Source organism: Schistocerca serialis, chromosome 7 (assembly GCF_023864345.2).
Source record: "Schistocerca serialis cubense isolate TAMUIC-IGC-003099 chromosome 7, iqSchSeri2.2, whole genome shotgun sequence".
Taxonomy (NCBI): domain Eukaryota; kingdom Metazoa; phylum Arthropoda; class Insecta; order Orthoptera; family Acrididae; genus Schistocerca; species Schistocerca serialis.
In genome coordinates, this window is record NC_064644.1 from 538,509,702 (window position 1) to 538,518,234 (window position 8,533).

Sequence of the window (8,533 nt, forward strand, 5' to 3'; positions counted from 1 at the left end):
TGTAAAGTGAAGATGAGCTCCCTGTCTAAGCTGGAGATGAGTCATTGAGCCATATGGACAGACAGTCCTATTCATGTCTGTCGACACAGCGCTCCAAATTCAGCTGAAATGGGAATGCACGTCCACTTTTGTACCCATTACACAGTTGTGGGTAATAGCGATTACTTTTAGGCGTCAGTCTCCAATCAAAAAACACAGACTATACAAGTCATCAAGATGGCGCATATATAATGTTGATCATTTTATATTTCAGGCAATGGCCTTGCCGCAGTGGATACACCGGTTCCCGTCAGATCACCGAAGCTTAGCGCTGTCGGGCGTGGCCGGCACTTGGATGGGTGACCATCCAGGTGGCCAGGCGTTGTTGCCATTTTTCGGGTTGCACTCAGCCTCATGATGCCAATAGAGGAGCTGCTCGACCGAATAGTAGCGGCTCCGGTCAAAGGAAAGAATCAAACGACCGGGAGAGCGGTGTGCTGACCCCACGCCCCTCCTATCCGCATCCTCAGCTGAGGATGACACGAAGGTCGGATGGTCCCGATGGGCCACTTGTGGCCTGGAGACGGAGTGCTTTTTTTATTTTACATTTCACAATAGAGACGTAGATATTACATGGGAAGAGAAGTGTCTAAAACACTTTTGTGCATGGTGATTTATACGAATCCTATCCTCACAGTTATTAGAACTGAATAATTTCGATGACTGTACACTGAATATCGATTCGTACAAACAGGAAAGCTGGTTACCATGTGATGTAGGGTGTGCAACAGAGAGGTCTACGTTGTGAGACTGTTTCAGATTTTTCGTAAGCAGTCTTCTAATACAAAGGAGTCTGTGAGTAATCACGCCCTTATTCTTTATACATGCCCAATCTCTGTTATTAATTACATCTGACAAGTAAGGAGGTAGTCCTGTGTACAAACATTTCAGAAACAATATACATCACAGACGACAGTATGCTTAGCAGCTAATCCTGACATTATGTTTACCAACAGTCATATTTTTTTGTGATTCTATTGGATATTTATAAACATTGTTCCGCTAGATATACGAAACCTGCCAAACAAACAGATTCATGAGTTACTAAAGAGTTATTTGTTATATCGTAGTAATGTGCGACTGCTTCTTCCATTGACTGCGGACGTAGTCACCACGGAAATCGTTATCGACATAGTTTTTACGCAGTAGAAATGTGTCTGGTGCTTGACATCAGCAGATCTACCAAAGGTTCGGTATTGAGTCACTGGTGGTTCCCTTTACACGAGACTCATATGAGGCTATGCAAGCAGCCAGTTTTTCTTCCACTGCTCGAAGCATATATGCAAGTCATTTTCTGTAATGATTAGCAGGACTTCTGGAATTTCCGTCTTCCCGTTTAGCGAAGGAACACATCCGTAGCACATTAACACGTCCATTGCATAACGCTTTGTTTGGTTTTTTATAGCTGAGGGGGCAAAGTTTAATGCAGAGAAACAGTCGAGCAAAACGACTTCACAACAAATCATTTCTTTATAAAACGACCAGGGTCGGTTTTTTTCAGATAATGTATGCACAAAATGACAAGGTTATAAATAAATTATATACTGAAATGCACAGTTTCTTGTCTCTCTCCATGAAGATAAAAGTTACTAGTTCTTGAACCAGATTGATATAGCTCTCCACTTAGTAATGATGTACATCCGCTCTCTCGTCGAAAGGCCCGTACCCAAGGACCGGAAAATTGCACAAATCACGCTAATACCCAAGAAATGAAATACGAGTAATCCATTGAAGTACGCACCGATAATCACTAACGTTCAATTTCAGTAGGATTTTGGAACATATACTCCCTTCGAACGTCATGAATTACCTCGAAGAATACGATTTATTGAGAAATAGTCGGCAGGGATTCAGGAAATATCTTTCTTGTGAAACACAAGCACGTCTTTACTCTCACGAACTAATGAGTGCTATCCGCAGATGACCTCAAATTGATTCCACATTTTTAGAATTCCGGAAGACTTTCGACATCGCTGCTCACAAGCAGCTTCTAATCAAATTGACTGACAAGGAACGAAGTGTGCGACCCTCAGATTTGAAGATTTGGTTCAGGAAATTGTTGAAAAAGTGAGGGACTACAGGTGCTTTACGATTTTGACATTATGTGATGAGTTTTGTCAAGTGTCTAAAAGTATGTTTATGCAGTTCTTACAGAAGGTTTAAATTATAGAAAGATATCCGCAGGCAACAGATTTCTACGTGAGTGGTATTCAAAGCTATTTGTATGATAAGTAAGTGCCTTAATATTGGTAGGAATTATGCAGAAAAGTATATTAAAGAACACGCTTTCATGTAAAAATAAAATTACTCAGAAAAGTCTACTTGTATTACTTTTATTTCAAAACAGTACTTACCTAAAAGACACATCTCGTATATAAACGGCCGATAATACCATTCTGTCATTTCCAATTTTTACTTAGTGTAGACTTTATACGAGGTGAAGCCGCGGATTAATATACCTGTCGGATTAAAATTCCTGTGAAGGCATTCTTCAGTGCTTTAGGTTATTTTTTCCAGTAATTTAACTACGGTATAAGTCATAGCTCTTCTGCGCTCAGCACAAGACTGTTTTATTCTATCTTCTAATCTATTTTAGACGACAGTGGGCTGAAGTAACCGTCAATATTTCTTTTTCAGTTGATCAACGCCTCATACACCTACTACGCATTGCTGAGACAGATGAGCGATCGCTGAACAACGTCCTTTTAGGTTCTGGGAAGACATCCAAGAGACAACAGGACTTAAATTTATTTCAATTGAGTGGTTTGGAATCAAGGAACTATACTTACATTCAGTTTGTTACATACTGAAATTTATAATATTCATTTAACTGTGTGACACGAAACAAACACCTGTGAACGGATTCCACATTACAAATCGGAAGAAATTACATCGGTGAAATGCGAGTCATACATATAACGATGTTTTTGCTCGGTTTTTTCTTCTAAAGAATTGCTTGTGTGGCAAGTATACATGGTCGCTTTTCAATAAAACTGTTAAATCATTATTTTCCTACTAATAAGATTAAAGCGTTCTGTCTCGCATGTTTTCTTTGCTTTACCTTGCAGCTTTCACAGACAACTAAATATTTTGATTCCTTTCACAGCAGTTGTTAAAATGTTAGTTACGTACCACGTCTACTTCTGGCGGTATTGTTGATGCTGCTACTTGTATATTTTTCACCTACACAACGTTCAGTGAGCAGTACATGTAACACACCAATCTACGTCACAGAGTGATAAAAATTCCCATCATATCATGAGCTTGGCTCTTCCGCGAGATTGGTCTCTGGAGATACAAAGTATATTACTTCATGTGTGTGAGGTGCATATTGTCCCGATAGTACATAAAGCTAATGGAGAATAAGTAGTTTTGCAACTTTGGAATTTGTGAACGTGGTAAACAGCATCGGAGAATAAGAAATTGGCATCCTGGTCGAATGAACTAACGATAACGAAGCTGTAGTCATGTATAATATGAGTGATAGCCGTCATGGGTGTCTAATAAAAGGGCCACAAGAATAAAAAGAAAAAGTAATCAGGCTCATTGTAAAGATCAGTTCAAGACATTTGTGACATAACTGCACAATATGAGTACATTTACCAAGTTAGACACATAAAAAATCTTGGTAATTACTTCATCATCAAGATTTATACTTAACTTACTTATACCCGAATGGCAAACACGGGACGCAGAGCAGCATCCTATACTAAGGAGTAACACAGAACAATAAATTTCCTAAGGAGGTTACAAAATACCGCTCATTTCAAAAGTTAAGAAGTACTTGTTACACAGTGCTTTCAACACAGTGCTTTCAACACAGTGAATGATTCATTCAATAACAAGGAGTGGAGGATCAGTAAAAAATGTGATACAAGTAAGCGATAATAAAGCGCATCTATCGTTTCACGACGTACCCCCGCACTATGATGATATTTTTTTCAGGGAATCGGACGCAATTATTCTCTAGTAAATAACGCATATTATCCTCTGTCTGAACCCAACATCTCACTCATTATGATTCAGGTAATCAAGCAGTGTAATGGGAAATTTAGGTAGACTAAATGTAAATCGTACATTGTTGTCATGATGCTGACGTCAGCTGATAATGTGTATAGTATACTTCGTGTTTGTACTGTTGGTGTTGAGTGATTATTCCATAGTATAGCACTAGATTGTTACAAATGTAACAGTATTGTACATCAGCGGCAAACCATCCATTACCCTCATTTACGATTATCGTCATTTTCCTGAATTACTTAAGTAATTCTCGGGATCTTTGTTATTGTCAGGTCACCTATTCTATCCTTGACAAAACAGACTTCTAAGTACTTCTTTATACATGCATTGTGTACTATTTATAGTTTTTATACTGCAATATTACATGTCCAGCATACGAACAGAACCGATCCATAGATGAACACTACCGCCACTACTACCACCACTAATAATAATAATAATAATAACAGTAAAAACAATAATATTTCAACAGAATAATGGACACATACTTCAGATAAAAGCTGTAGGAAGTTATATCTCTAGCTACCGTTGAGTCCTGTAGTCAGAAACAGTAACACAGAGGCAGATGTCACAAGTAACCTTGGGAAGCTGCTTTTGTTTTCCATGAGACATAAAGCAGTTTTCATAGATGATCAGTAGATGTTGCTGATAATACATCATATAGTTGGAAAACGTGTCGGGCAGTGCAATCAGTGATGCGAGAAGAGTGCGCATGACGAGAAACTTATTGAAAAATCAGATGTACGTGGCTGTCTACGAATATACGAACACCAGAAGAGTGAGCTGGCATGATTCTCTGAATGTATGTAGCACTGTTTGGTATTATATCACTACTGCAGTGGAACGGAGTCACTGAAGGCCATGAAACCCCACACTACTAGTAACAGAATGTATCTTGTAAACGGTTTCTTTATAAATAACTCATCCGCTACCAGTCAATGACGCGTTTCGGGAAATGATTCCTATTTTCATGCGATTTTTTTGTGTTTTTTATCCCTTTTCTATGTGATATTATCGATGTGTGAGTGTCTGCTTCATTGCCTTGACTTTAAGTTTCCCTATGGTCCATTTGTGCAGAGTCTCAAACACACTAAACATCACACACAACTTGTAGTACACTTTTAAACCTCGAAAACTTTTCTAATGGGTCCAATCAGATATCTTGTAATCCACTGCCTGAGACACACAACCAGTTGCTGCCATCCTGGTCAAAAATTGACTCCAGCGTGTTCATTACCAAAGCCAGTGTGGAGGGTAATACCATCACTGAACATATGTTCTGCCTACAATCCTATCTTTGGCTTCACCATCAGGATCTGACATCTCAACGTTAAAGTGCGAGATGAAACCTGCCTAGCGGTATCGATGGTCGTAGTATAGCTTGCAATGAACTATTTAATTTGGTACCAGCTGGCACTTTGGATTTAATTTGTACCTTAATGTGTGCCATGGTCGCCATAACGTCAGCCACAGTTGGTCGTCTGATGCGGCGATCAAGATTTAAGTCACTATGATGTCAACGAGAAAGATGGCGGTGAACACGCACATCTTTTCGGGACCTTCAGCACAAACACAGGTACACCGCTGCCTCCTGTTTATTGCGTTCAGTCTTGCACTTATTGCCATTTGAAATGTCATATACATCGTGTTCGGCATCTCCCTTCACAAACTTCTAGGGCTTGTAGAGGGGAGTGTGTACATAATACTCTGAATATGAATCCATGTCCGGATTCGTACCGTTTCCATACTACAGGAATTTGGAAACATTTTTGCTAGGTAGGTTTACAACAGGATGGTCATGGTGCGGGGTGCTTGCCTCGGATCGGCTGAAGTCATTTGACGTCTGTCCTATCTCTTTGGCCTGATTCAATCCTTCTTCAACTGTGACTGTTAGAGGCAGTATGGAGTATTGGAGGTAGTATGGATGTAGTTGTTGGTCACCCACAACATACCAGAAGGTGCTGGGAGCAACACCCATTGCACACACAGTTGCTGGTGTTCTAGTTGACGAATTAACTTCAACATAATGCAATACGGTCTCTTCCAGTTCGGTTTTGTGGCGTTACTCGATAAACGTTTTCTCAACCATGTTGCTCTAACATTCACGCAGATGTGAATGAGGCTCGACCCAGGTCAGAGAGGTGGGACAGACGTGAAGTGACATCAGACGATCCGACGTAAGCACTCCCAAAATGAGAACACTGTTGTAAGACTACCAAGGAAACATGTTTTCAATTGGCGGTAGAACGGAAATGGTTCGTTCCCAGAAAAGTGTTCCTATGCCAAATATCATATACTCACGCTCCTCTACAAGCCCTCGAAGTTTGTTGCGGGAATTTCCGAACACTCTGTATGCAGCTCGTCTAGTTTTAAAAATGTATAGTATTTACATGAATTCTTAAGTATATGAGGTGCTATGCACTTTTAAATAGATGATGAAACTTTGTTTCTCGTATCAGTATGACGTTATAAATATCAATATTATTGTTCCAAGGAAGATTTCCTTTAACCGTTACGAATATGCGTTAAAGCATTTCAGAATGACGTATTACTTGAGAATAACACACATGCCCGAATAAAGATTGTAAATAAATAAATTTAATAACAAGAAGCCCAGAAATGTTATTGTTTCTAAAACGCTGTTGACACGTCACATCCAGCTGTTGGGGGTTAATTCAGAACAACAATTAAAAGCTGGCCTTGGTGGCCGTGCGGTACTAGGTGCTTCAGTCCGGAACCGCAAGACTGCTACAGTCGCAGGTTCGAATCCTGCCTCGGGCATGGATGTGTGTGATGTCCTTATGTTAGTTAGGTTTAAGTAGTTCTATGTTCTAGGGGACTGATGACCTCAGATGTTAAGTCTCACAGTGCTCAGAGCCATTTGAGCCAACAATTAAACCTCACTCGAACGCTCAATAAGATCTCACTGAAATTTAATAAATCCACAGTTGATGTTCGTCGACATCGTCTTGTCATGTCTACATTGTTTAAAAACCCAGTACAATGTAGTAATATGTCAACAATACTTATTCACCCAGTAGGATTTAGCAACTACAGACCAATCATCAAGAAAAGCGTGGCTTTGTGTTTTCATGTTTAATATTTACTGTCACTAAATAACGCTTTTTGTCATTGCCCTGTGTGACCTCTATCAACGACAATTACAAATGCTGTATTTCTTAGTTACACCCTAAGAGGTGTTCCTTCAGATTTCAGTACTGTAAATAATAACCATAGGATAGAAATATTTTAAGACATTAAGAGAGTATTGCTTGGCAACGTCGACAAGAACATCTTATTGAGGCAAATTGAAATAATCAAAGGTTCGTAAATTGATGAACACCATTTTTCTAATTGCTTTGACATGTAAGTCAACGGCTGTACACCCCCTTCCCCCCCCCCCCCCCCCGCCTTTCCGCCCTTTTTTCAGAATGTTTCCGAAGATGTGAGGTTAATTTTTAATAGAAGTAATTCTATAATATCTATAAAATCCAGCATATAATTTTTTATTTCATACTTCGATGCTGAAACATAATGTCAGAAACTGCAAAGCACCGCAGAACTGCCACCATCGCACATATAACACAGTATTCTCAGAAATTTGAAACTGACAAGAACAGAAGAGACGTAGATAACTGGATCACATGCTATTTTCGATGCGGGAATGACGATGCGGAGAATGACTAACCATGTTCCATAATTTTAATGTAGGACGCACTGGTGCAAATACTAATAATGATGACGATGACCGTACTGTGGTGTTGCTTGGACTGCGTGGTCGTCACAACGAACTCCACATGACAATCAGTAGGGAGAATATAGAGTTAGGGGTGATGAGTCGATGCTGTGCTGTATGACGGTGATAGTGGCTCCAGTAACATGATATGAATTCACCTCTGCTGGACGATGCCATATCCAATGCCTAAGATATCAAGTGTGAAGTGATGCCTTCCCTTACAGCCAAGGGCCGCTGGAATCCCAGGTGAAAGTTCCACACCGACGCATGCCGCGGTACATCTTTAGAGCACCCTTCGGATGAATGACAGCCTATCTGAGTACGACCACAGTCCTGGTCTAACAAGAAAGGTGGTTCATTCGACCAAGAGAAATGTCTTCGATCATCCACGGTCCATTCTCGATGACCCTACGCCACTTGCAATCGTAACTGACTTTGTCGTCGAGTTAACATGGAAACACATAGGAATCGTCTCATGTGGACACCCATGTTCAGCAATGGATGCTGAACAGTGTGCTCCGAAGCACTTGTATCTGCACCAGCACTGTATTCCGTCGTCAGATCTGACCGCAGCCAGATCTGCTTTACAGAGCCGGCAAACCACCGACGTCCGATATGAAAAGAAATCGTTCATACTGTCGGTTGCTGCCTATCCAGAAAACACAAATCTAGGTCGGTGGATGGGGGTTTGGAGCAGTTTCTCAAGAATGTAAGCATGCCGGCTCAAGTACTGCTCCA

At 40.4% G+C, this 8,533-nt stretch overlaps 1 pseudogene; it reads left to right on the top strand.

Moving 5' to 3' along the window:
- Positions 1 to 252: 252 nt before the first annotated feature.
- Positions 253 to 370, top strand: LOC126413551 (5S ribosomal RNA; annotated as a pseudogene).
- Positions 371 to 8,533: the final 8,163 nt, after the last annotated feature.